This window comes from Symphalangus syndactylus, chromosome 10 (genome assembly GCF_028878055.3).
Source record: "Symphalangus syndactylus isolate Jambi chromosome 10, NHGRI_mSymSyn1-v2.1_pri, whole genome shotgun sequence".
In the NCBI taxonomy this organism is placed as follows: Eukaryota; Metazoa; Chordata; class Mammalia; order Primates; family Hylobatidae; genus Symphalangus; species Symphalangus syndactylus.
The window spans coordinates 115,773,729-115,798,858 of record NC_072432.2 but is presented as its reverse complement, the minus strand read 5'-3'; the positions used below and the strand labels follow the sequence as shown (position 1 = coordinate 115,798,858).

General features: G+C 50.6%; 1 protein-coding gene and 1 long non-coding RNA gene across 6 annotated transcripts in view; one reads left to right on the top strand and one right to left on the bottom strand.

Moving 5' to 3' along the window:
- The window catches only part of PEBP4 (phosphatidylethanolamine binding protein 4), a 287,960-nt gene that overhangs the window by 227,193 nt on the left and 35,637 nt on the right, over window positions 1-25,130 (top strand). The gene's annotated exons all lie outside the window — the stretch shown is intronic.
- Window positions 16,025-25,130, bottom strand: part of LOC129491400 (uncharacterized) — a 39,154-nt gene continuing 30,048 nt past the window's right edge. The window contains exons 2-3 of the long non-coding RNA XR_008660541.2: window positions 18,409-18,689; window positions 16,025-17,448 (exon numbers count right to left, since the gene is read on the bottom strand). This is a non-coding gene — a long non-coding RNA (uncharacterized lncRNA). The remainder of the gene's footprint in view (window positions 17,449-18,408; window positions 18,690-25,130) is intronic.

Sequence of the window (25,130 nt, the reverse complement as noted above, 5' to 3'; positions counted from 1 at the left end):
TGGGTTAAACATAGCCCTCCCTTCTTAAACGCAGCTGCTCTAGGAAAGGGTAATTCATTGAGTCCTTAACATCCTAGCGTGAATGGGGAGATGAGTGAGATGCAAAAGTCCAAAAGGAAGGGAGGAAGTGGAAGTAGAGAAAGAGACAAAGAAGAGGAAGGAAAGTAATTGAAAGGGAAGATGAGAGCAAAGAAAGGAGTGGCAAGAGGCAGATCCAGTTCAAGCCCTGGCCTCCTTCCTTCAGGAGCAGCATGCTGTGATCGACAGAGCACTTTCCTCCATCCTGGTTTGAACCTCACAGCTCCGTGAAACCAGCAAGAGGGAGGCTGTGGTGCCCATTTTATAGTTGAAGAGACCTGAGTATCTTGGAGGTTGGAGGACTTGCCATCTAGCCTGTGAGTGGGACAGCCAGGGCTCTCTATCCTACCCCCTGTGTACAGCACCTGTTAAGGGGACTGCACGGAGTTCACCTTCTTCCCAACTCTCCCATTGTCCTCTGGTCAGAACAGGGAAGGGGTCCCTGGTAGAGGAACAAGATGGAAAAGGGTGGAGGAGGTAAAGCGAGGACCCCCCACAGTTGGAACAGCGAGCAACCCTGCATCTTGAAGCCCCCGGCTGAGGCCCCCGAGGGAACAGAGGTGTGGCTAGAGGGTGGAGCACCCACCTGCTCCCTAGTGACAAGCCTGATGCCAACATTGGGAACATCCCGCAGGTCCTTCTGGCAGCAGCCTCCCTCCTGAGCACCCTCTCAGGGGCCAGGAAGGCCTGCGGATGACTTTGCTGGCTTGGGGTATGAGCAGGCAGCTGTTGTGTAGGGAGAGGAGGGGTAGGCCAGCCCAGGAAAAGGCCCCCAGGAGACAGTGAGAGCCGCAGGAAGAGACCCCAGGAGCCTGCTGAGAAATCCCACAGGCTTCCAGGCTCAGCTTCCCCATCCTCTCATCTCCCTGCCTCCCTCCCCGCCTTTCTTCCCTGGGGTCACAGATCTCCTCCAGCTTCGTGCCCTGCAGGAAGTGGCCTGTCCGCCATATTGAAACTGTCCCCTGTGTCTCCCTCTTAACGAGCCAGGTTAAATATGCTGTAATCAGAGTAATAATACACCTGGGCTGGTGCTTGAGCGAACTGCCTTTTGTGCTGCAATAGGACATTAATAGCAATTATTCTGCTTTGTAATTGGAGCTTTAAATACTAATTCAAACAGCCAGAGGAAAACCAATTAGTGCTAATTTATCTCTATGTGTTTTCCAGAGCTGGTGTCTGTCATACTGTGAAGAAATAGGTTGGTAATTAGTACAGTTGGGTGGTAGATAGAAGTAATTATCAGATTCTTTCATTTTTCTTTGGGTGGGGGGAAGAGGGGTAGGGGGTGGGGAAGGCCAAGATGGGTTCTCTAAGTCTTTGTTCCTTTGAAGTTTAAAGAGAGGGCCCCTGTTAGCTATGAGAGCCCAGCTCACAGCAGCCAAGACTGTGCAGGTATTTCTGAGGCAGGTGGGTTCTGGTGGAGGCTGCCTTGAAGGCCTTCACAAGGACCTTCCAGCTAAGAGGCTCACAGAAGTAAGGCCAGCAATGTCATGGGAAGCAGAATCTTCCTATTTGTCTAAAAAAAGGTCTGTGGGCCTCAGATAGCTGACCTTCAGGTAGAGGAGACAGTAGAGCCTGGGTCGCAGACCAGCCTCTCAGTTCATAGCTCTGTGGCCTGCGCAGAGGCACTGAATCTCTCTGATAGCTGGTTTCCTCATTTGGAAAATGGACATAAGAATACCTACTTTGGGAGGCCAAGATAGGAAGATCAATTGAGGCCAGGAGTTGGAGGCCGCAATGAGCTATAGTCACACCATTGCACTCCAGCCTGGATGACAGAGCAAGACCCTGTCTCAAAAAAAAAAAAAAAAAAAAAAGAGAGAGAGAGAATACCTGCCCTGCCTCACAAGGTTGTTGTGAGGATTTAATTAAATAAAATAAGGTATATAATGGGCATGGAACCCAGGAATAATTAGTATGAGTTACTGAGTGCTTACAGTTTGCCTGGGACTCTTCTAGCTGCCTTTGTTTATGCAGAATTATCTCAGCCCAAAGCCTTGATGCACTGTGTCCAATTATTTCCCTGCTCCCTCTCCTACCCAGACCTCTCACCAGCTAGACAATCCTGGAGAAGTTACTTAATTGCATTAAGCCTTGGTTTTCTCATCTATGTAATAGGAGTAACAACAGTACCTTCTTTGTAGATTTATTGTGAAGGGTTAAATGAGACAATGATTACAAAAGGTCTTATCACAGTGATGCAGGGCAGATGAACCCTAATGTGGGGCTTAGCCCGTGAGGGTTCTTGGCTTCACCCTGGAAAGACTTCAAGGGCAAACCAGTGGTAGAGCAGAAGAAAACAGCTTTATTGAAGTGGCAGTGTTAAAACTCTGGCAGCATTACAGCTCCATGACTGCTCCTGCAGAGCAGGGCTACCCCATAGGCACTGTGCTGAGAGTAGCAGCTCAGGGCAGTTTTGCAGTCATATTTATACTTATTTTAATTACACATAGATTAAGGGGCAGTTCATACAGAAGTTTCTAGGGAAAGGGTGGTAACTTTTGGGTGGCCAGGCCATTGCCATGGAAAGGGGCAGTAAAGCCCGGGTGTTGCCATGGTAATGGTAAACTGACACAGCATGCTGGTGGGCATGTCTTATGGAAAGCAGCTTCCACCCCATCCCTGTTTTAGCTAGTCCTCAATTTGGTCCAGTGTCTGCGCCCCGCCTCTGGAGTCAAGTCTCACCTTCTACCTGTATGGTGCCAAGCATGGAGTCAGAGTTCCATCCAATGATTACTTAGCATTGTCAATATTATTATTATTTCATCACATATGGTTTTGTTATAATCTATACAAATTTTCTTTTTTTTTCTTTTTTGAGACGGAATCTCACTGTGTCACCCAGGCTGGAGTGCAATGGCACGATCTCAGCTCACTGCAACCTCCACCTCCTGGGTTCGAGTGATTCTCCTGCCTCTGCCTCCCAAGTAGCTGGGACTACTGGCATGCGCCACCACGCCAGACTTACTTTTGTATTTTTAGTAGAAACAGGGCTTCACCATGTTGGCTAGGCTGGTCTCGAACTCTTGACTTCAAGTGATCCACCCGCCTCGGCCTCCCAAACTGCTCAGTGGTGTGAGCCACCATGCCCAGCCAACAAATTCTCTATTGAAGAAGGTATATATGGTACTATCAATGCATTTTATTAACTAATCTGCAGATATTTATCAAATGCCTGGTAGGTGTTCAGTACCGTGGGGGTCAGCTTACACTATTCACTGTGACTAGCACACCCTAAACAAAGGTGATGGGATGCTCATGGCATTTCACCGAGCTTCACGGTTTACAAAGTGCTTTCACATATCTGATTTCAATGCCTTCTCATGAGTGAGTGAGTTGAGAAGTAACTTTAATCTCATTTTATGGGTGGGCAAGTGAGGCTTGGAAAATTTAGGTGACTTACTCAAGAAAGTGGTGGAATCAGAAGCTAAGCCCAGATTTTTTTTACTGCAAAACCTGTGAAGGCATTCAGTAAATACATGTTGAGCGGATGCGTGGAATACGTGTGCTTTCCGTTAAACCACACAGCCTGAACTGCTAATGTGAAGATGATGCTTCTCTGCGTGAGGAGCAGGGCTGATCAAGGAGAGGTGGGATGGAGGCATAGAAATCTTCGGAGGACAAGTGGAACAACTTCCCTCAGCCTGGGCAGGGTGTCTTCAAGAGCTGAATGAGCACGCGACATTGAAAAATCACACAGTTACAGTGAATAACCTGGAGGAAGATCTGGCCAGCGCAGGCCCTCTCCCGTTCACCCCAGACCCCAACCCACCCAGAGATTCACTCCGGGGAACTGCCTGGACCCCTGGGCTGGGCCTCCAAGGATGCGCAGTGGGAGGGTAGGGAGAGAGAGGACAGGATGCAGCTTCGGCCAAGGCCGGAGGGGCATCGAACACACATTTGAGAAGCAGGGACTAGGCTGGCCTGGCATTGAGGGAGGATAGGTGCTGTGGAAGCGGGGCTGCGATTGATAAGGGAGGCTTTGGCAACCATGTGGCAGAGAGCAGGTTTCACCAGGGCCACCTCCCACAGCTGTTGACTGCTCTTGCTGCAGAAGCAGATAGGGGCTGCCAGCTAGCTGTTGTCTGCCCACCAAGCCACTGACCCAGTCCCAGAGCTTCCTCTGCCCCAATGAAGAGGAGCCTTCTTTCTCATTCACACAAAGGTGCCTGCCATAGACCTGGTGGGCTTCCACCCAGAGGGGCTCCTGCTTCCTAGGGGCTGATGGCTGCCTAGGATTTGACGTGTAGGAAACTGAAGCATTTCGAATGCAGAGTTTGAGAAGGTTAGAGTGGCAAAGGCAGCGGGGTGGACAAGAGGATAGAGTCAGGGGACCCTGAGGGCAGCAGAGTGGCAGGAATGGGGAGTCACAAAACAAAGAGGAGGTGCAGGTTCCTGAGCACAGGCTGGGACTGACTTGTGTGTCTCAAAATAATGACGGCAGCGATGGCAGGAGGAAGGATGACGGCTTTCTTTTCTTTTTTCTCCTTGGTTATTGGTATTTTCTAAATTTTCTACACTGAGCATATTTCTCTTTCATACGAAGAAAAACAATGGAATTTATTTTTTCAAAAAAAGAAGGGACATATGCTGGCGACATTTTGAAGGAAGAGCTGACAGAATTTGATAAGTGACTGGGGAAGGGTGATAAAGGAGAAAGAGGCTGGGTGATAGGGAGATGACAGAGAACAGGCATTCGGGCGGGGAGGTGGGGAGGCGGGGCCTGGGGAAAGGCCCTGTTCTATTCCTCTCTAGGCTGCGGGCAAGACATGGGAGAGCATCCACGCAGCAGGAAAGGAAGGGTCTCAGAAAGGAAACTGAGGCACACAGCAGGGAAGGTCTTTGCTTACTCACCAGGTTGCAGGGCAGCTTAGGGTTAAGAACGGAACTCAGAATATCTTTACCAACAAGGCTGCATCCAGAGCCACTGAGACAGGACCAAGCATAATAATGGGGCCCTGCCTCTCTGTAGGAGCCTTCAAAACAGAGGCTCTCAGATAAGCCCCAGAGGGCCGGACCCTCAGGTAGCCTCCTGGCCTGTAAACTTGGGCTGCTTGGTTGGTGCCAAGGGCATGGGTCTGAGGGAGGCAGGAACCCAGGAGCGACCTCAATGGTGTGCCCAGGGAGCGTGAGGCTGAGGCGGTGCTGAGGGGCACTGAGGCCAAGCTGGCTGGGAGCTCCCAAGGGTCCCATGGGACTGGCGGTGGCAACGTGAGGGTAGAGAGGGAGGGAGATCGTCACTGGGGGACACAGGAGCTGCTTCTCACATCAAAAGGATCCACCTGGACCTTAGATTCAGCAGATCCCCACTTCCCAAATGTCCACAAATGCTCTCAGCTCCCAGAAACTCACTCTTCCCAGCTCCTAGTGTGACTGAGTTCTGCAGAGGCCTGACATCTGGCAGAGCCCTGGAGACGACTGTCCCAGGCCACACAAACACCAGGATAGGAAAGGGTGGTTCCTTCGGCCCCTAGAACCTTCTGCCTTGTATCTGCCAGTGACACAGCCAAGGGTGGGTCTCCGGAGGCTGCAAATGTAACGCTGCCTCCTGATAGCACCATCCACGGGCCAACAACAAGCCCGCCCCCACTCCCCTCCTCATCCTGCCCTGACCCACCCCCTACCTCCTTGCCACCCTCCCCAGAACCCGGCTGGCCTCCCTCCAGCACCCGGCTGGCCTCCCTGAACCATTGCCTCAAAAGACTCCGTATTGACCGGGCCGAGGCCCCACCCGAGGCTGCGTCACTGTTTCCTTGGCAACCGAAGGGCTGGGTGAAAAGTAACACACAAAGCAAACAAAATGAGCTCCACACCGGAGGCCCGGGAACTGTCACCTCAGCATCATGGGGCCTTGGATTGGCAGGGGATAGGGGGGTCTGCTTGGCTTCGTTCACTGAGGCTGTCCTGGGGGACTCCCGTGAGCACCCCAAACCACCCCAGGCAATAAATGCTTCACAACACGTCGTGGTAGTATGCATGCTCTTACTGTGCTAGGGGCCGCGTGGCCAGGAGAAATTAGACATCCAAAGAGGGTCCTGTCTCTGCAAGCACTGGCACTAATAAGGCTGAGATGTCAGCCCCAAAAAGGCATCTACCAGGGGGCAGAGGGGCACAAGAAGTGTTCGTGGGCAGTCACTTCAGGGGAAACAGCCTGCTAGGGACCTCAGTGCTCCCAGACTCCTGCATTAATGCCAACACCCCACTGTCTTTGCCCAAGACCCTAGAGCATTTAGGGAATTTCCAACAGGCACCATAGGAAAACCCTTTATAGGTGTTTGCCTGGAATTCCATGGTACTTTTCAAAAAAACATTTATAGGCCGGGCACAATGGCTCACGCCTGTAATCCCAGCACTTTGGGAGGCCTGGGTGGGCGGATCACCTGAGGTCAGGAGTTCGAGGCCAGCCTGGCCTGGAGAAACCCCATCTCTATTAAAAATACAAAAATTAGCTGGGCACAGTGGCAGTGCCTGTAATCCCAGATACTCGGGAGGCTGAGGCGGGAGAATCACTTGAACCTGGGAGACGGAGGTTGCAGTGAGCCGAGATGGCACTACTGCACTCCAGCCTGGGCAACAGAGCCAAACTCTGTCTCAAAAAAGAAAAAACTATGCAGTTACAAGTACATACATCAAGTACGTAGGTCTTAAGCATACAATTTAATGGTTATTTACCCAAGTAACCACCACCGAGATCAAGATAGCAAGTATTTCCAACACCCCAAGAGTCTCCCACACACCTCCTCCCCATCCATATACCCCCAGCAAGGTGAGATTATTTGGACTCCTATCACTGTCAATCAGGCGTATTCTTGAGCGTCATGTAAATGGAATCATAGTATTCTATCACAGGAATCGCCTGTGTTGTTGCAGAAAGCAGTGGTTCCTGCTCACTCTTCTTTCCCACTCGAGAAATCACATAGGAATGACAGTGGACGTGACAACATTACAGGGATAACCTTGAATTCCCTCTGATTTACAAAGAAAAAATTGGTGAGGGGGATTATTCAAAAACCACAGCACTTTATTATTGGCAGCATATTTGCTTGTGATACGTCTCACAACTGCTGGTCCCACATCAGCATGTCACAGCTTTGAGGCTGAGAACTGCTAGTCTAAGTGGTGTGATTTGGGAAGTAAAGGAAGGTCATTTCCTGCCCCCAAAATCTCTTTCCTCTACCCCACTTCCTCCCCCTGGATCTTCACCCCAGTCAATTTATTGTGCTGTATGAAGCAGCCCCAGGGTCAACTTTTAAAAGGCAAGTACTCCTGAGAGAGGAGAATCTGTTAAATCTGGAACACCCCTTCATATGGCTTAAAGAGGAACTGGAAGCAGCATACTCTAGACCCCCACGGTGAGGTAAGGAGGATGGTATCGTCAGCCCCCACTTTGTCCATGAGGAAACTGAGGCATGGGGAGGTCCCATAACTCACCTAAGGCCACATGGCTGTTAGCTTGCAGAAGCAATCATTCAAACCCAGCCTAGTCAGCTTCCTCCAAGGCCTGTGCTGTGACCCACCTGGGTGGACAGGATGTACTGAGCATTTGGAAGCAAGGAGTGCAGGGAGAAGCCGTGCTGAGAAAAGTGACACCAGGGCATGAAGTAAAGTGTTAGAGAAAAAAAGACCCATCTTCATATTGGATTCCATTCCCCCCACTGCCGCCCCGGGTGCTGCTGCCGCTGATATGCCAGCATGCCCTCCACTGGCTCCCACAGCTCCATTTTTGGTTACCCCCACAGCAAGGTGCAGGGATGTGTCATAGGCACCAGGTCGCATCATCGCAGAGATGTGGTGCACAGGTGTTCCTGTCCCTGAAGGGCCAGCTTCCTTATACACCTCTTGCGCTGTGGAAGAATGTCCCTTCAGAAATTTCATACCATGCAGCTTATGTGCATTATTTCAGTCTGAGGAAAGAATCTCCTTTTGCAAATGAGAAAGCCAGTGCTCAGAGGGGCTGGCCAAGGGGCTGCAAGCTCCGTGAGGTCAGAGGCCATCTATGAACTGGTCATCACCCAAGGCCAGCTTCTTCCACTTTGTTTGGCATTTCCCAGATGCTTGTGACCTGTCGGTGGGCTTTCACCACCCACAGTCCCACAGGCGTGAATGGCCGGGTCCGCCAGACCCTGAAGCACACATCCTCCACACCACATCCTCTCACCTGATGGCCTCACCATGACAAGACTGGCCAAGACTGTGGCATGAGGTTGAGGAAGGAGACACAGGCTTGATAAGGAAGAGGAAGTGTTTAGGGAGTCCATCAAGTTAGGCCAAGGAGAAGTTAGGCCAAGGAGCTGGCTGCCTGTGTCTACTGGTGTGAGGCAAGAGCTCTTCCACAAAAATAGCATCTTCACTGCCCAGATTCCACTGTGACATGTTTACTTCCTTGGTCTTAAACGCTGAGGGTCAATGCTTGCATGTGGCAATTCACCAAACTTTGTATCAGAGACCCACACTGTGCCAGGCACTGTGTCAGGCTGTGTATTTAACAAATGAATAAAACGCATTCATGTTGTCAGAGTGTAGAAAAGGAGACGTGCAAAGCCCACAAATGGTGGTGATCACAGGCTGTGGGGAGAGCCCACCCGCAGCATGGAGCGAATATCTGTTTAGGTGCTTAGAACCTATACACACACTCACGTGCACTGACATACACGGTATGTTATCCTGGAGTAGATGGGGAATCTTGTGGACAGGGTTTTATTAGGAGAATGAGAAAGTCGAATTTGTTTTCTATTATGCTAGCTTTGGCAGCATCACTGATGGGAGGGATGAGAGAACAGAGGCAAGGGGTCCCTCCCAGGTAGTTACAGTCATCCAGGCATGGGCTCACAAGGGACAATGTTCGTCCCTTAGAAGAGGTGTTCCTAAGAAACTGATGACCCGGGCTGGGTGCAGCAGCTCACACCTATAATCCCAGCACTTTGGGAGGCCAAGGTGAGCAGATCACTTGAGGTCAGGAGTTCGAGACCAGCCTGGCCAACATGGTGAAACTCCATCTCTACTAAAAATCCAAAAATTAGCTGGGTCTGGTGGCGCATACCTGTAGTCTCAGTTACTCGTGAGGCTGAGGCAGGAGAATCACTTGAACACAGGAAGCAGAGGTTGCAGTGAGCCAAGATTGCAGCATTGCACTCCTGCCTGGACATCGCATCGAGAAGCTGTCTCAGAAAAAAAAAAAGAAAGAAAGAAACTGAGGACCCGGTGACGATGGGATGGGAAGAGGTATGAGAGAGGGAGTGCTTGGCTTGGTCTCTGGCAGAACCATGATTTGCAGGACCCAGGGCAATTTGGAAATGTGGGGCCCTGCCTGGGACAGGGAAGTCCATCCCCTCCTATCTCTGACCCACTGGTCCTCATGGCCAGGGGCATCCCCAAGGATTGCAACCTCCGTGCCCAGATGTGCTTGGAACCTGGATTGGGGGTGGGTGAGAGGCCTCTGTCAAATCATCCACTGAATGTTGCCATTTGGGGACAGGAGTGACCCATGTTTGTCCCACTCTAAGATGCCATGGGGTGTATGCCCGATCCCCACTCTGCACCTGCACCCAGGCTCCCACAGAGAGCAGAAGGTGGCAGCAGCCTCAGAGTAGGACCACGGGTCAGCCAGCCGAGGCTCCAAATCCCCACCACACGCTCCGTAGTCCCATCATACTTCACTTACCAAACACACATTCCAAGATGAAATTACTAGGAACTCGGCTGCGAACACTATTATAATATATATATAAAGGCCTTCAAAGCACAGGGCATTGGGCAACTACACTGGTCACATGCCCACGAAGCCAGCCTTGGTCCCTGGGTTTTGGCTGGCATACGCGGTGGGCAGTGAGATTGCCAGTTAACTTAGTGCACACTGAAGCGTTCGCACCTTCAGCGTTCACACAAAGCGTTCACACAAAGGTCAGCAGCTCACACCTTTGCATATCAAATAACCCCTCCACAGAGAGTAACCCAGACTTGAAGAGAGACCCTGGAGGAGGTGAAGATCAGCATTGGGAGAGAAGAGTGGATCCTTCTCCATTTTATTCAGGATAGAGGGTGTGTGTGTGTATTAGATTCAAGTGTGTGGAGCTTTTTTAAAAAACAACATATTTGGGACCACTCTAACCCAATAGAATCCCAATCTCCTGAGTAATGTGTGCTATAGAGTATGTTTGGGTAAGGAAGCCCAAATTCGCTGCCATTTTTTCTTCATCCTTGGTAAATTTCTTTGGATGATTTCACATAAGGAACATGGGCCAGGAAAGGCTTGACATCATGTTAAGTGAGGAATATGTGAAGAAACTGACGAGCATTTCCCCTGGGGAAGAGAAGCTCCGAAGACAAATTACATGTCCTTCTGGAGTATGGGCTCTTGAAAGCAGGGACCAGGTCTTCTTCATGGCTCTCTCCACACCTGGCACAATGCACCTGGCATGCAGGGGCCACCTAGCAAAAGCTGTGCAATGAATGAATGAAATAGCTGAAAGCAGCCATGTAGGAGAAAAATTAATCTTGTTCCATGGGGCCTCAGACAGAACTACAACCATGGTAGTTCTTGGAGGTGAGATAGTTCTTTCATGGTAGTTATTCGGGGGAGAAAGAGCTCGGTTGAGAAGGCGAACTTTCTAACAATAATGATAGCTAACCTTACTTAGCCTAGTAGGCTGGGCACCTCTTACATATATATTACCCAGTCTCATCCTCACAACACCCTGTGAGGCAGACACTCGCATTGTTCCCATTTTACAGATATGGGGGAAACAGAGACAAAGAAATGCTAAGTCTCTTAGCCGAGGTCAGAGATCCGGGAAGTGGCAGTGCAAGATTCGAAGCTACACACTCTAGGGCCAGCATTCACTGCTCTTAAACATGTACTTTAAACCATGAGAGCTACACAGTGATGATCTGACCACTATGGGGGGTTGGGGGCAGTGTCCTGAGCCAAGAATGAACAAGTCTTTGGTTGGGGACATTGTGGAGTGGGATTCAAGAAGAAACTCAAGGGGTTTAAGACTTCTTCCAGCAGGGAACAGTGGCTCACACCTGTAATCCCAGCACTTTGGGAGGCAGAGGCGGGTGGATCACCTGAGGTCAGGAGTTTGAGACCAGCCTGGCCAACCTGGCAAAACGCTGTCTCTACTAAAAATACAGAAATTAGCTGGGTGTGGTGGCGTGCACCTGTAATCCCAGCTACTTGGGAGGCTGAGGTCAGAGAATCGTTTGAACACGGGAGGCGGAGGTTTCAGTGAGCCAAGATCATGATCATGCCACTGTACTCCAGCCTGGGAGACAGAGCAAGACCCAATTTCAAAAAAAAAAAAAAAAGCTTTCAGCCCTCAGAAAAGATGCTGCTGTCATTTTACTCCTTGGCCCTTGGTTGTTCTTGTGTAGGAAGAGTTGCTTGGAACTTCTCAGTCTGAAGTGGACACTGGTCTAGGAGTCAGGAACCTGGATTCCAGTCCTGACCACAGGCAGCTCTGTGATGTTAGGGGACATGCATAGCCCCTTTCATCCAGGATTCCTTGGCTGTAACACAACGAGCAAAGGAAATCTCTGATGCCTTCAACCCGAAGACTCCACAGTTCTTTGATTTGGAGTGGGGAAGGAAAGAGAAAGTCACAGTGGGGGAGAACGTGGCCCCACTTTGCCACTTACGGAGAAGTAATTCTACCTCTCGGAGACTTGCAGTCTCTTTTCTCTGCAATGGCATGGGAAATGGAGGCCTGACCGAGAAGAAACCAGATGGGTCAATATCATCCATCCCCAGGGAACTTGGCCTTTTCCTTTCTTCAGGACTGAGAATCTGAGAGTCTAGGGCATCTCAAAATTGACCTTGCTTTTTCTCAGCCATGGGCAAAAGCTAATGTCAGAAAGACCCAGAAAAACTGATGGAGCAGAATTCTGGCTACATCTGTGGATAGGCATTTTGAAGGAATGCTCTTTGGCACATGGTTTTCCACCCTGTGTTGCTTTTCTAGATATATATTTATATACATATAAATATCTCTTTCCCTGAGGGACAAGGAGTCTCAGCCAAGAGGGAATTCAGTTTGATCTGGTAGAATTTGTTGCAAAGGAAATTCACTGGGGTGAGAGGTAGAAATTGTGTATTCAGGACATCACCTGGCTGATAAAAATTGCACAGCTCCCCAGAACACATGCGATTTCCTTTCTTTAAATTAATAAAGGGTGTGTTGTTCCCCCATTTTTTTGCCAATTTAAATTGTGATGTTTTTTTCTGGGACAATAAGCAAACTAACATAGGGGTTAAATAATTTGTTAAAAGGTGGGGGGTAGAAAGTAGTTGGGGTTTGGAAAAGGGGGCTTATGGGGGAGCTAAAATCTGCCAGTAGCAACAATAAATGCAGTTATGCCTTAGGCATAATATATCAAAGAAAATATAATGCATCCAGCTTAAAACTAATGATTGCCATATAATTAGATGAGAAGCATTGTGCTATAAATGTGTATTCTTTAGCGTGCTGTGATTTTACTGTAAAAAAAAAAAGAGAAAGAGAGAGAGCGAGAAAGAAGGAGACAGAAAAACACAGAGCCCAGCAACATACTATAAAAAGAACCCTCTGTTGACTTCTCTACTGTTTAGTATTCCTTGGCTGTTCTCTCTTGGGAGTGTGTAATTAGTACTTTATGAAGAGTACATTTAAAGCAGTTTAATATTCACCTCATTCAATCTGAAACAATGTGATCCATGCTTAGACAAATCAGTGCTCCTTGCTGACATAATCTGTCAGAACATTACCTCTGAAAAGACCTTTCAAGAGGTTTGGATGTTAATTAGTTGTCTATCATGTATAAACAGAGCAGTGAGCAGAAGGGGCTCCGACAGGCCAGAGGGATACGTTGGGAAATGCATTTTGTATGAACACGGCTTGCAGGGGGGTCTTCTTGCTCTCTCCGCCTTCCCCGCCTCCCCCCAGCCTCCCCTCGCCATGTCAGCAGCCACACATGCTTTGAACCTCTTCCGGGCAAGATAAGAGCTTTCCGGTTGGCATCAAGGGGCGCCCCTGGCCCCCAGAGGGGACTGTGAATAAGGCTAGAGGTGTACACACACACACACACACACACACACACACACACCACCCCACAGTTCCCCAGGGCAGGCCCACCTGCAAGATGGGACGGCTGTCTCCTTTCGGGTCTGAGAAGCATGACCTCACAGCCCACCTGTGCTTGCTGGAGAGGCTCCAGGCTTTGGGGCCTGGCAGGGTCCCACCTCCTGTGGGCCATGGGCAGAGGGGGCCAGGAGGAGATGGAGATCTTATGCCCGCCTCCCGCTGGCCCTCGAGCTCGCTTCCTCTGGGAAGTCAGGCTACTATGACAGAGTCACACAGTGCAAGAGAGGACTAATGCACAGGGGAACTGGTGTGCACTAAACCTCCTTGAACACCCTAGACCCAAAGAATGCCAGCAAGGCTCAGAGTCATGTTCAAGGTCACCTGGTCCAGACCTCACCTTCAGGGGAACCTTTGCCAGAGTTCATCCTACAAGGACTGAGGTCTAGGCTCTTCCTGTGTGAGTTAGTTGCCTGGGGGTTTGCACAAGCCTTCTCGTATCGTGTGCTTAGAGTGCCCATGTCTGAAGCACTTCCTAGCATATTGAAGACGCTTACTAAGTAGTAGGCTGGTGATTCCAAAATGGCATGGTACAGCCCCTGTAGGAACCACCTTCCTTCCCAGGCCTCTGGAGCCTTCTCCCTGCACCCACCACACACACACGTTGTCCACTCAACTGCCCCCCTGCCATCTTCTTTTCCTTGGCCTCAGCCACCCCACCTTCCATCAGCAGCCTCAACCCCCATAGCCTCTTCATTCACTGTTCATCCCATAAGCATCCAGCAAGCACCTACTATATGCATTGTACTATGTGCTATGTTCTAAGGCAGCAAAGATAAATAAGTCATGGTCTCTGCTTATGAGGCGTTTACCAGACCCATAAACGTATAATTACAGTTTGGGGCAATTTTAAGTCATGTAAGGGAGGCAATATAATTTAGTGGTTAGGAGGGAGGGCACTGGAGTCAAACTGCCTGTGTTCACAGTCTCACTACTCAACAGCTAGGTGACCTTGGGCAGGTGATTTAACTGCTCTAAGCCTCAGGTTCCCTGTCTATAAAATGGGGGTAAGAATATCCACCCCATAGGTTTGTAAGTATTCAATGAGATAATGCAGTGAGGTGCCTAGCACAAAGCTGAGGGTGTAATAAGTGCCCAACCCATGTTTGTCCCTGAAAATAATGCAATGATAAGAGCACAATCAAAATGCCTGAAGGTAGAAGAGGGAAGTACTAACTGTGCCTAGGTAGTCTTGGAAGGCTTCCCAGAGGAGGTGACATCTGAGCTGTGTTTTAAAGGACCAAATAGAAGTTTACCAGGAGAGAAGTGACAGAAGTGCTGTCTAGATAGAGGAAGGGCACACACAGATGCAAGCATGTGCAGAAAGGAGCAAACCACTGAGACACTGCCTTGAGCTCCGTGTCACACTGCTGTGTTGTAGCCTGGGAGGCTGTACCCCGTTGAGCCCTTCAGAACCAGCCATGAGACGGCACAGGTACACAGAAGGGAGCAGTCTCCATGGCTGGGTGGTGATGGGGTCTTCTCGAGGAACTATATAACTTCTCTCTGTATTTCTCAAAAAGAAAGGAATCAAGATTGCAAACCCCCTCGGCCTGGGTACCCTACTGCAACTTGAACCCATGGCAGAGCTAGGCTCCCGGGGAGGTGGTGGGGCACAGAGAAGGCAGGACCACTGACTCCAGCCAGTTCTCACCCCCAGCTGCAGCCCCGCAGCCCTGAGACGGAGCGGGCACCTCTACCCCTCGTGGTGGCAGAGGCTTGTTGAGAGGATGGGCGCCAAGGTACACAAAGGTCCGGCCCAGCGCCCGACACGCAGAAGGCACTTGGGACATGTTTGCTTTCGTTATTATGGGGCGAGCTTACTCCAGTCCACCCTTTGTTGAGGGAAAAAAAAAAAAAAAAAAAAAAAAGGCTGTCCTTCTCTAATGTTTCACTTGACAAGAAGCCAGGACTCGAGAGGACTGGGTATTCCCCAGGTATCCTCTCTTGGCAAAGCCCTGGGCCTCCCTGGGCCTCTGTCTATGCTGGGTCTCTTCTAGCCTCAAAGACTCCCAGCCCCCACCCCTGACAGCAACAAAGTCAGTGTTGGGGCCCAGGTCTCCAGTGCCTCACGTCCACCCCCACCTTTCCCTGAGCCCACCAGACTGCTGTGGCCACTCTAGCCACCTGGGATCACTCCCCCAGGGCCAGCAGACCCCATCCCAGCTGCCCAAAACAGGTAAACAGCTGTTTCCCACGGCGCTCCTCCCACCCTCACCCCCTCCCTGCAGACAGTCCTCCCCTCCCCGGCTTCCACTTCTCCATGCTCCCCCAGTGTGCACTGACCAGCTCCTGACACAAGCCCCGGACTTCACTCCTCTTTCCCTTATGAAACCCCAGCCTGGGGGCCTCTGCCATCCAAGGCAAGGCATTGACTCCCTAATAAAATATCCCAAGCCCTAGGAAAGCGCTGTCCACCCCACCATACCGCAGACAGGGTGGGCCACCCCTGGACCCTGCATTCTCATGCTTGTTGGACAGAAGCAATGACATCAGCTTCCATCTGCCGAGAGCCTGCTATAGGGTATATGTTATTCCCCTGAAGTAGGCATCATTAGAATCATAGGGCAGACCATTAAACTAAGTCTGGGGCAGGCCAAGTGAGTGCTCTAACCGCATACAGCCAGGCAAGTGCAAAAGTGGGCTGCAGGCTTTTCTGTCCATTTCCAAACTCCCACCTACCCACTTTCCACCAGGTAAACCGGCCCCCTGCAAACTACAGCCCGCAGGCCAAATCAACCTATTTTTGTAGGGCCTGTGAGCTGAGAATGGTTTTTTGCATTTTCAAAGGGTTATAAGAAAAGAAACAAACAAAGGACATGTGACCAAAACCATATGTGGCCAACCAGGCCTCAAATATTTACTACCTGGGCCTTTCCAGAAAGTTTGCCGAACCACGGGGCCACCCAGGAACATTCAGTACCAGGCACTGGGTACCACAGACACGAAGTGAAAGGGTCACCGGAGGGAAGATGGATGGACGCTCAGGCCATCCTTCTATGTGACCCACCAGCTTCAAAAGCATTTTCAAAATAGCGTTTAGTAGAGATGAAATCAGGCTACAGAGAACACCAGGAGTTTCTCTCTTTGCAGGCTTCACAGCTTATGATGAAATATTTCACACACAATGTCTCTTTCACGGAGTTAGAGTCCCCATTTTTTGAATGAAAAATGGAAAAGCTGAGAGCTAAAATGACTAACTTAGGGGCCCCTGGTGAATATCCTCCCCAGGTCCCATGACCTCAAGGCCAGTGTTCTTTCCATCGCACCCGCGGCTGCTCTGGCCCCCAGGGCATCCGGCCAGGGAAGCTGGGTACAGAGAAACCAACAGCAGCCCAGGCAGGGCTGCAGGCGGCTGGGTAGGAGGTGGAGCCACTGCAGTGACCGCTCCTCCTAGGCCACCCTGCTCTTTTCATACGGATTGAATTTATATGCATCTCGGATTTCTGTTTTCAGCACAGGCCCAACTCTTTTGGAGCCGTTTCAGCCACTGAGTCCCAGTACCCCAAGAGGAGTACCCCAATTGCTGCATCTTAGGGGTGATTCTAGCTCACATCCAGGAGGTTAAATAACTGTTCCCAAGGTCAGGGAAGCCTGATTTCCAGTTGCAGCTCTCCCGCTAGCTGGCTGGATGACCCAGGGTGGGCCAGCGTCCCTCTCTGGGCCTCCCTTTCCTCCCTAGGAAGCAAAGTTAATGATCCCCACCCCGTCCTTCACCCCTATGGGACTCTGGGCGAGGGAATGAGGTCATGTCTGTGAGCTGCCTGGCGGAAGGAAGCGGCAGGGGGAGTATAAGGTAGTATTATCTTCTGGGTCGAGCTGGGCAGTTGCCATGAAGTTGCTGAAATGTGTAAGCATTCCAACGACCTCGGGAACCCGTCGTGGGAATGTCATGGGAAGGCAGTGTGTCAGAACCGGCTTGGGCTTCCAAGTCACCGCAGTGTGAGTACAAACCCCAGCTCAGCTACTTCCCAGCTTTGGCAAACCACCCAATGGCTTTCAGCCTCAGTTTTCTCACCTATAAAAACAGAATAATCCCAACCACAGTTTGGTTGTTTGCTTAAGGATTTTAAAAGATGATCCCTGGCATATGGTGAGCGCTCATGATGACGATTGCTGTGGACCTGTTGTCTTGTCAGGACACCTCTTTGTATTTCTCCATGAACTGTCTCCAGATAAATGCAAACGTCCTCCACCTGTGCCCTTCCAGGGAGCGCCTTCTGCAGTGGGGAGAGCTGGGCGTTCTGAGCGCTTCCTTTTGAAAAAGAAAAATTAGAACTGAGGCAATGAACACAGGCCTTTTCCCCAGCATCATCCAGGGAACCTGCGACCCACAGGGCCAGGGATCCTAGGTCCAGAGACTGAGGGAGGTCAGGTATTCCCTGGGTCCCTTTCCCCTGGTAAGCGGTGGAGTTTGGCCACCACGATTTCTGAACTCAACAGTCCCAGCCTTGGCAAGCCGAAACTGCCAGCCTGCCAGCAACTACTTTCTTCTCCCTTACCCAGGAGCAAAAGAAGGGCCTCAGTGAGCCCCCAGGTGAGTGGGTTTTTGTACAGACAGAAATGGACAATCTGCCCCTTGCATCTTTTTAAGGCAGGAAGGGATGCAAAGATTGGGGGCTGGACGCGTCTAGAAAAGGCTTGCTTCCCCAAGCATCCCCAGTCCACGTGGGGAGGAGAATGGGACAGTGGTGGAGGTTGGTGGGCCGGGGCCGGGGCCAGGGCCAGGGAGGAAGCAGAGAGATGCATCCAGCAGAGGGTGTGAGAATCAGCCACAACTGGCCGAGACTGTCGGAATTAGTCACCAGTGTTGACGAGGAGTTCAGTCGGTTACATAACAGCCTCCCTCACTCGCCGTTAGCTCTCCTGAGCTGGGGCTGTCCGGGGTTAAGGGTCTCTGGCAGGGAGGGTCACATCCCGGGAGCCCAGGGGCAAAGGTTCTCACACAAGCCCGCCCTCCCCAGTCCTGCTCCAGCCCTGTGAGGCCAGAAGGAGGCGCCAGCTGTTCAGCTCCTGCCTGAGTCTTGCCACCTTGTCTCCAGACCATCCCACACTAGCCTCGCAAGGCTGTCGCTCTGGCCTGAGCACAGAAGATGCTCAGACAAGGAGTTAAATATGGATCTCAGCTCAGGGCAGCTCAGTAGCCCACTTCCCCGCTGAATCTATTATGATACATCATTATAATGATTATTATCAATAAGGATTTAGCAAGCACCTTTAGTTGTGGCCCCGTTGGAGGCATTGCAGGAGCTTCAAAGATGAATAAGATGCAGATGAATGGTGGCAGCAGGAGCTTGGGATTGCAATGCTTTTCCTTCAGAGGGGAGAGCGTGTTCAGAGAGAGGGACTCTAAGCAAGTGGCTCCGTTTTCTATGTGAGGTCAGATTGAAACCCTGTGCAAAGGTTGGCACAGCCAGCCTCAACCCCAGATGCCCAGGATAGGGCGGGATTCTTGAGGCCAGTTTGCTTGCTGATGTACTCTCCCACTGCACATGGCTGAAAAAAAAGAACAATAAATGTCTAACATTATGAGTAATGGATGGTGATGATGATGACACAAATGATGTTAGAAAAGAATATACAATTTTACCCCAGCACGGTGGCTCATGCCTGTAATCCCACCACTTTGGGAGGCCAAGGTGCATGGATCACTTGAGGTCAGGAGCTCGAGACCAGACTGGCCAACATGGTGGAACCCCATCTCTACTAAAAATACAAAAATTAGCTGGGTGTGGTGGCGGGCGCCTGTAATCCCAGCCACTCAGGAGGCTGAGGCAGGAGAATCGCTTAAACCCGGAAAGCAGAGGTTGCAATGAGCCGAGATCGCGCCACTGCACAGCAACCTGGGTGACAGAGCATGACTCCATCTCAAAAAAAAAAAAAAAAAAAAAAAAAAAAAAAAAAAAAGGGAGAGAAATGAGTATACGATTTTGGCCCAAAGCCCTGAGAACTTCAGCTCTTCCTGCCTATTGGCATTTCTGTTACACTCCGCTAGACAATAGAAAGCCAGGAGCAGAAGCTTGAGAAACATTTAAGAGTCACTCAAGCAGATCTTTGGACTCCAGGCAGGACTCAACTAAATCATCCAAGAAGAGTCACCGTTACAGCAGCAGGTGAACTCAGGAGTGGGTTCAAAGCCCGGGAGTGGGGTGACAGCCTCTTGGGCCCTTCCCCCCTTTCCCACACCTAAGTTAAGGGAAAGCCCCAGCCCAGGCTCTCAGGAGACAGTAATAACCACCAAGGGCCATATTCCCTCCTCATTAGCCTACCAGATTCACAGTAGTTAAGAGCCGGAAGGAGTCTCAGTCCAGCCCTCCCATTCTATAGAGGAGAACACTGAGGCCCAAAGAGGAGAACTGACTCACCCAGGGCCACACAGCAGAGATGGGTCTCAAACTCCCACATCCTTTCATTGCACTGTGAAAACCAGAGAGAGGTGAGGGAGGGGACGGATGTGGGGAAATTATCCGCCTCCTGAGCCTGCAGAGGTCTATGTGGTCCATCCTCCCTGCCTAGCTGGCTCAACATCAGGCAGATGACAGCTTCATGTGGAGGGAGACCAACCGCCCCAAAGGCCACACAAATGGCCATGAAGCCAAGTCAGGGTGTGCAGTTTCTAGAATGAGCCTTTCCTCTCTGCTTTGCTCCCTGAAAAGAGCAAAAGGCTCACTCACTCCCAGGCCTGCTGGCAAATTTCTGATGAGAAATCTACTCCAGCTTCTAACTCCCAAAGATCTCCTGGGCATCTACTTGGGAAAAGCTTTCCTAGCAACTTTTAAAGCCAATTAGAGAAAAATTAAGGAATTAAATAGAAAAATTTGTGTTGGTTAAGGCCCTAAAATCATTCATTCACTCAAAACACGTCTACAGAGTGAGGATTCAGTCACAGAGACAAGGTCTCTGATCTTAATACACCCGCAGTCCAGTGGGTTAGGTAGAAAAATGAGCAGTTATCCCAGGGACTTTCACAGCTACGATGTAAGATACTGGAAGCACCAGGAGGCAGCACCCTGTGGGTGGGGCGGCCAGGGGTCTAGGGCAGCTTCCCAGAGGAACTGACATCAGACCCTGGGGCTTGGAGAGCCGCTGAAAGCCCAGAGCCCATCCTGAGAAAGATCAAATTTGATCTATTTGCTTCCATTTTCCACTTTCTCTTCATCCCTCCTCTCCCTCCATCTGAACATACCCCACTAGCAACCCCTCGTTCCTGCTCTATCGTCAGACTTTCCCATCTTCTTCCCCATTTGGGACCCTCAGCCCACACCATCAGCCCACACCCTATCAAACATGTAGAATCAGCAGAGGTTGTGGGGAGGGGCCCCACTCACACCCAGACAGATGTGCTCTGTTCCCCGCACAGCTGTCCCGGCGGTAGCCCATCTGTGCTCACTTCCTGCCTCCCAGCTCCAGCCCCTCACACCTCCCACACAAGGGCGGGGAAGTCTGGTCCTGAGATTCATCCCAAAGCCAATGTTGAGGCGGCCACCAGCCCAGCAAAGCCCCAGACCCTGGCTCCCGCCCTCCCCTCTCCCCCACAAGGAGTGGTGGCCCAGGAAGGGCTTCAACAAGGTGGAGACTTTGCCTAAGCCACTCTGGAGGACTCTGCCTTGAAGTTCAACTTCAGTCTCTTGGCAGTTGTGGGAGCTGCCTAGCTCTGAAGTTCTCCCAGCGTCATGTGTCCACATGAAACACGCCAACATCACTGATCTGATTTCATTATTTTGTCAAGATTAAAAGAAGGCTGCTTCACTCGAGCCAGATGTATCCAAGGGAAGAAAAATATATTTTCAAGAGAGTTTGAGGCAGAAATCTGTCCCACTTTGATTGTTGTCTCCTTGTCAAAGTTCATGTGGCCCCCAATTTCGATGCTGGGAGGTGGGTTCTGCATTGCTGAGAGATGGTTTCTGGAAACCTGCTTGTCTTGGGGATGCTCACAGCTCCCTCCTGGCTCCTGAGCAGGGAGCATCTATTCTCTAAGAATATAGGGATGGTGCAGGCAGCTGTGTGCTTCCCATGGAATGAACACTCCTTAAAGTCAGGAACTATTAATAGTGAGACTATTAATTTTTGTATCCCCTGTAGCACCCAGCCCTGTCTCTGCACCTGGTAGGCACTCGATAAGTGTGTGCCGAACTAAGCTACCAGGATACTTCCCTGACCACACACCTGGGCCAAACAGGCAAGTGAGGAATCTGATTAACCCTCTCCATTTGCCCTTAGGAAACTCAACTTGGGCAATGGGGAAAAGATGAGACATAGCAGGAATACGTCTCCAGCGTGGAGAAGGGATGGGGCGGTGAAGGAAGGAGAAATTGGACTGTAAAGTTAACAGGCATCCCCAGCTAAGCCCACAGCCTTTTCTTGAATATCATGTCCTAATGCATGGGGAGTTAGTCAGAAAGATGACAACCTCTTCTCTTTTCCTAGAAACAGAAATGCCCTAGGCGTATGTGCAAACTCTGGACTCCTGCATCTCCAGAATAATGGCATTGCCTTGGTGGGAACCAGCTGCTGCAGGCAGAAATGAGCCCCCAGAACAAGGGCTGGGGCCAATAACAGGAGCAGAGAGCTAGCCCAGACTTTCTGGTTGCAAGAGGAGATTCCCTTCCATGACCACTGATTGTAAATGAGGAGCAATTCTAGTTCACCCCACTCTCCCCACTGCATGCACAGACACGCACAGTCTTGGTATATGACTTTTGGTGAGAGGCAGTGCGGGTCCTTCTCCCAGGCTGGAAACCCGCTAACCAAGAGTGTGGATTTGGGCCTTTTGGATTGCTCCCTTAAAGTGAGCTTCCACAGGGTCTATAGCCAGGCAACCGTAGACTTAGTTTGCTTTATTTGGTAAAGTATCTAAGAAAGAGAAGTTCTTTCACAAAGGCATTCATGTCACCTTTTTTTCCATTTTACAAATCTGGCCACTATGGTTATGACAGAGTCCGTGAGATTCAGGTCCCAGCCTGAAAACCCCCATCTCCTGATAAGCCTGAGCCTAATGTAACAGACAGGGAGGATGGGACCAGACAGGGTGGCTCACGCCTGTGATCCCAGCACTTTGGGAGGCCAAGGTGGGAGGACTGCTTGAGGCCAGGAGTTCGAGACCAACCTGGGAAACAGCAAGACCCCAACCCTATAAAATATAAAATTAAAAAAAAAAAATTAGCCAGGCATGGTGGTGTGTACCTGTAGTCCTAGCTACTCGGGAGGCTGAGGTTGGAGGATCGCTTGAGCCCAGCAGTTCAAGGCTGCAGTGAGCTATGATCAAACCACTGCACTCCAGCCTCAGTGCCAAAATGAGACCCTGCCTCAAAAAAGAAACAAAAAGAAAGAGAGGATGGTTGAGTGGGTGTCTGGTGATGCGAAGAGTGGTTGACTGACAATGGGAAGGCAGGCTGATCTGCCAGCAACAGGCAGAGGCCAAGGGCCCCGTCCACATCTGGGGCCTCTGAGGCAAGCTGCCTGGCAGAGGAGACTGCTTTGTTTTAGGAACAGTGATTTATGCTTCTTGTGGTTTCAATCAAGAGCAACCCAGAATGTTCTATAAATACAAATATATAGACGCACAACACACACACACACACACAGACACACACACACAGACACACTCCTCCTCATCCAAGTCAAAGCCTCCTGTTTCAGCAGCCCAGCAATGATTTGGGGCCTCTCTATCTACTGCAGATTTAGGAGAAAGGGAAAATCCACATTCACACATTCACCTAGATTCCTCCCTTAGTTCATCAAGATAGGGAAGACCTAGGGTCTCACACGTGTTCCTGGACATCAGACCCAAGTTTCCCAAGGCAACTGGGATTTGCAGGGAAGAAGCAGAGGTTTGTTTCGACCACCCCCAAGAGTGGCAGTTCGTCTTGGGAGCCCTAGAGCTCATGGGTCTCTCCCAGGCATGGCAGCATCTCTAGGCGTCTGACTTGAGGGCCTCTTCCTCTGCTCTCCTACTTGTGGGATCTTAGTTCCGAGTGGTCACCCTTGCCAGCCCCAACCCTACCCAGAAGCACAGGGCTTGACCTTGGAGCTCCTGCAACACGGATTCCCTGGGACAGATTTCACAACCCAGCACTGAGTTTTACCACAAGTTTCAGACAAAGAAGGTGTGTTGGAGCCGAGAGCATGCTTCTGCCCGCTGCGTAGGCGTCAAGTTCAATGCCTTCTTGTCAACACTTGAATGTGTTGAACATCACTCACAAGGGCATTCTTTAAGAAACCTATTAAGTTAATTACTCAGGCATTTTTTTCTCTCTCTCTCCCCCTATCCATGCATCTCATATAAAAAGAAATTTGGCTTTCTTCCTCTCTGAGATACTTTTGATGTAACTCTTCTCCCCTCGGCACAATAACATCTTGTTTATTTCTCTAACAGTCAGTCAGGGTGGCTGCACTGTACAGACTGGCCCCTTTGCTCAGGTCTTAGTTCTGAGGGGAGCTGACAGAGAGTGAAGCTTGACCATAGGGATGGGGGAGTGGCCCATCTGACCCCCTCCTTTCTAACTGCACAGCCAAAATGCAATCACAAAGATGAGAATAGTGAAGGGAAAAAAACAAACTCCCACGGGGTATTCCCTTCCTTCCCATAGAAGGTGAAACAGGAGTTACCCCGATGGGCAGATCAACAAGGACCTAAAAAGCACCAGCCATGTGCCCAGAACCATCCACCTTGATTTTGGAAGAAGAAAAAATTCTGCCCAGATAAATTTTTCCCAATTCCAGCCCCATGCACATCCAAGCCCCTAGGAAAATGAAAGCATTAATGTATCATAAAGAATCACAAACTGGCCGGGCGCAGTGGCTCACACCTGTAATCCCAGCACTTTGGGAGGCCGAGGCAGCTGGATCACGAGGTCAGGGGTTCGAGACCAGCCTGACCAATGTGGTGAAACCCCGTCTCTACTAAAAATACAAAAATTAGCTGGGCGTGGTGGCAGGCGCCTGTAATTCCAGCTACTCAGGAGGCTGAGACAGGAGAATTGCTCGAACCCGGGAAGTGGAGGTTGCAGTGAGCCAAGATCACGCCACTGCACTCCAGCCTGGGCAACGGAGCGAGACTCAGTCTCAAAAAAAAAAAAAAAAAAAAGAATCACAAACTGAGAATCAGGAGAGGTAGGTTCTAGATCCACACCGCTGCCCGTGACTGGTTCTATGGATGCCATGACCCTGAACTTGCTCCTCTGTAAAAGGCAGGGGGTGGACCTGGCTAAAGAGTGGCTGACCTCCCTTGCAGCTCATTGGTGCCTGCATAGCTGGCCGCAGCTACCCACCTGGATGGGGAATCTGCTCACAGGAAGGGAAGGAAAGGAAATGCTCTGTTCAGACAGTGAGCAAACGAGGGCCATCTCAGAGAGCTGATCCACAGGCTGTTTGGTGGCTGTGCCCTTGGTAGTGACACCCCTGTCCAGGGAGGGAGGAGATACAGGGCCTGGGGTGGGCATGGCTCTCCAGCTCTAGCTGGGTAGGTGGAGGCCGTGAGCCCGGGAAGACAGTTGTGCTCCTAGGCTGACATTTCATCGATGGGATGTCTTGCCTACTGAGCTAAAACAAGAAGAGCCGAGAGAGGTCTACAGAGACACGTGGAGGAAGCACCAAGTAACCAGGCCTCAGCCTCCCAATCATTTTATTATGGGAAGTCAGGGCTTCCAGCTATGATAAAGCAGGAACACACCCCACAGCTTCTTTGCCAAGACCATACATAAGCAAAAAGCAATTTTCAGAACTTTCCAGCCATCCCCACTCTCCTTCCTACTTCCAGGAAAACAAGAGCCCTGGAGCAGATGCAGAAACTCCGCTGGTGCTATGGGACACCCCTCCTGTTCCCACATCCTGCACCCACCTCAGTCCCCTGACCCTGGATTGTCATCTCCCCAGTCCCAGCAGTGGGACCCGCCCCCCAAATTCTCCGCAGACCCATCTGGATACACAGAGCAAAAA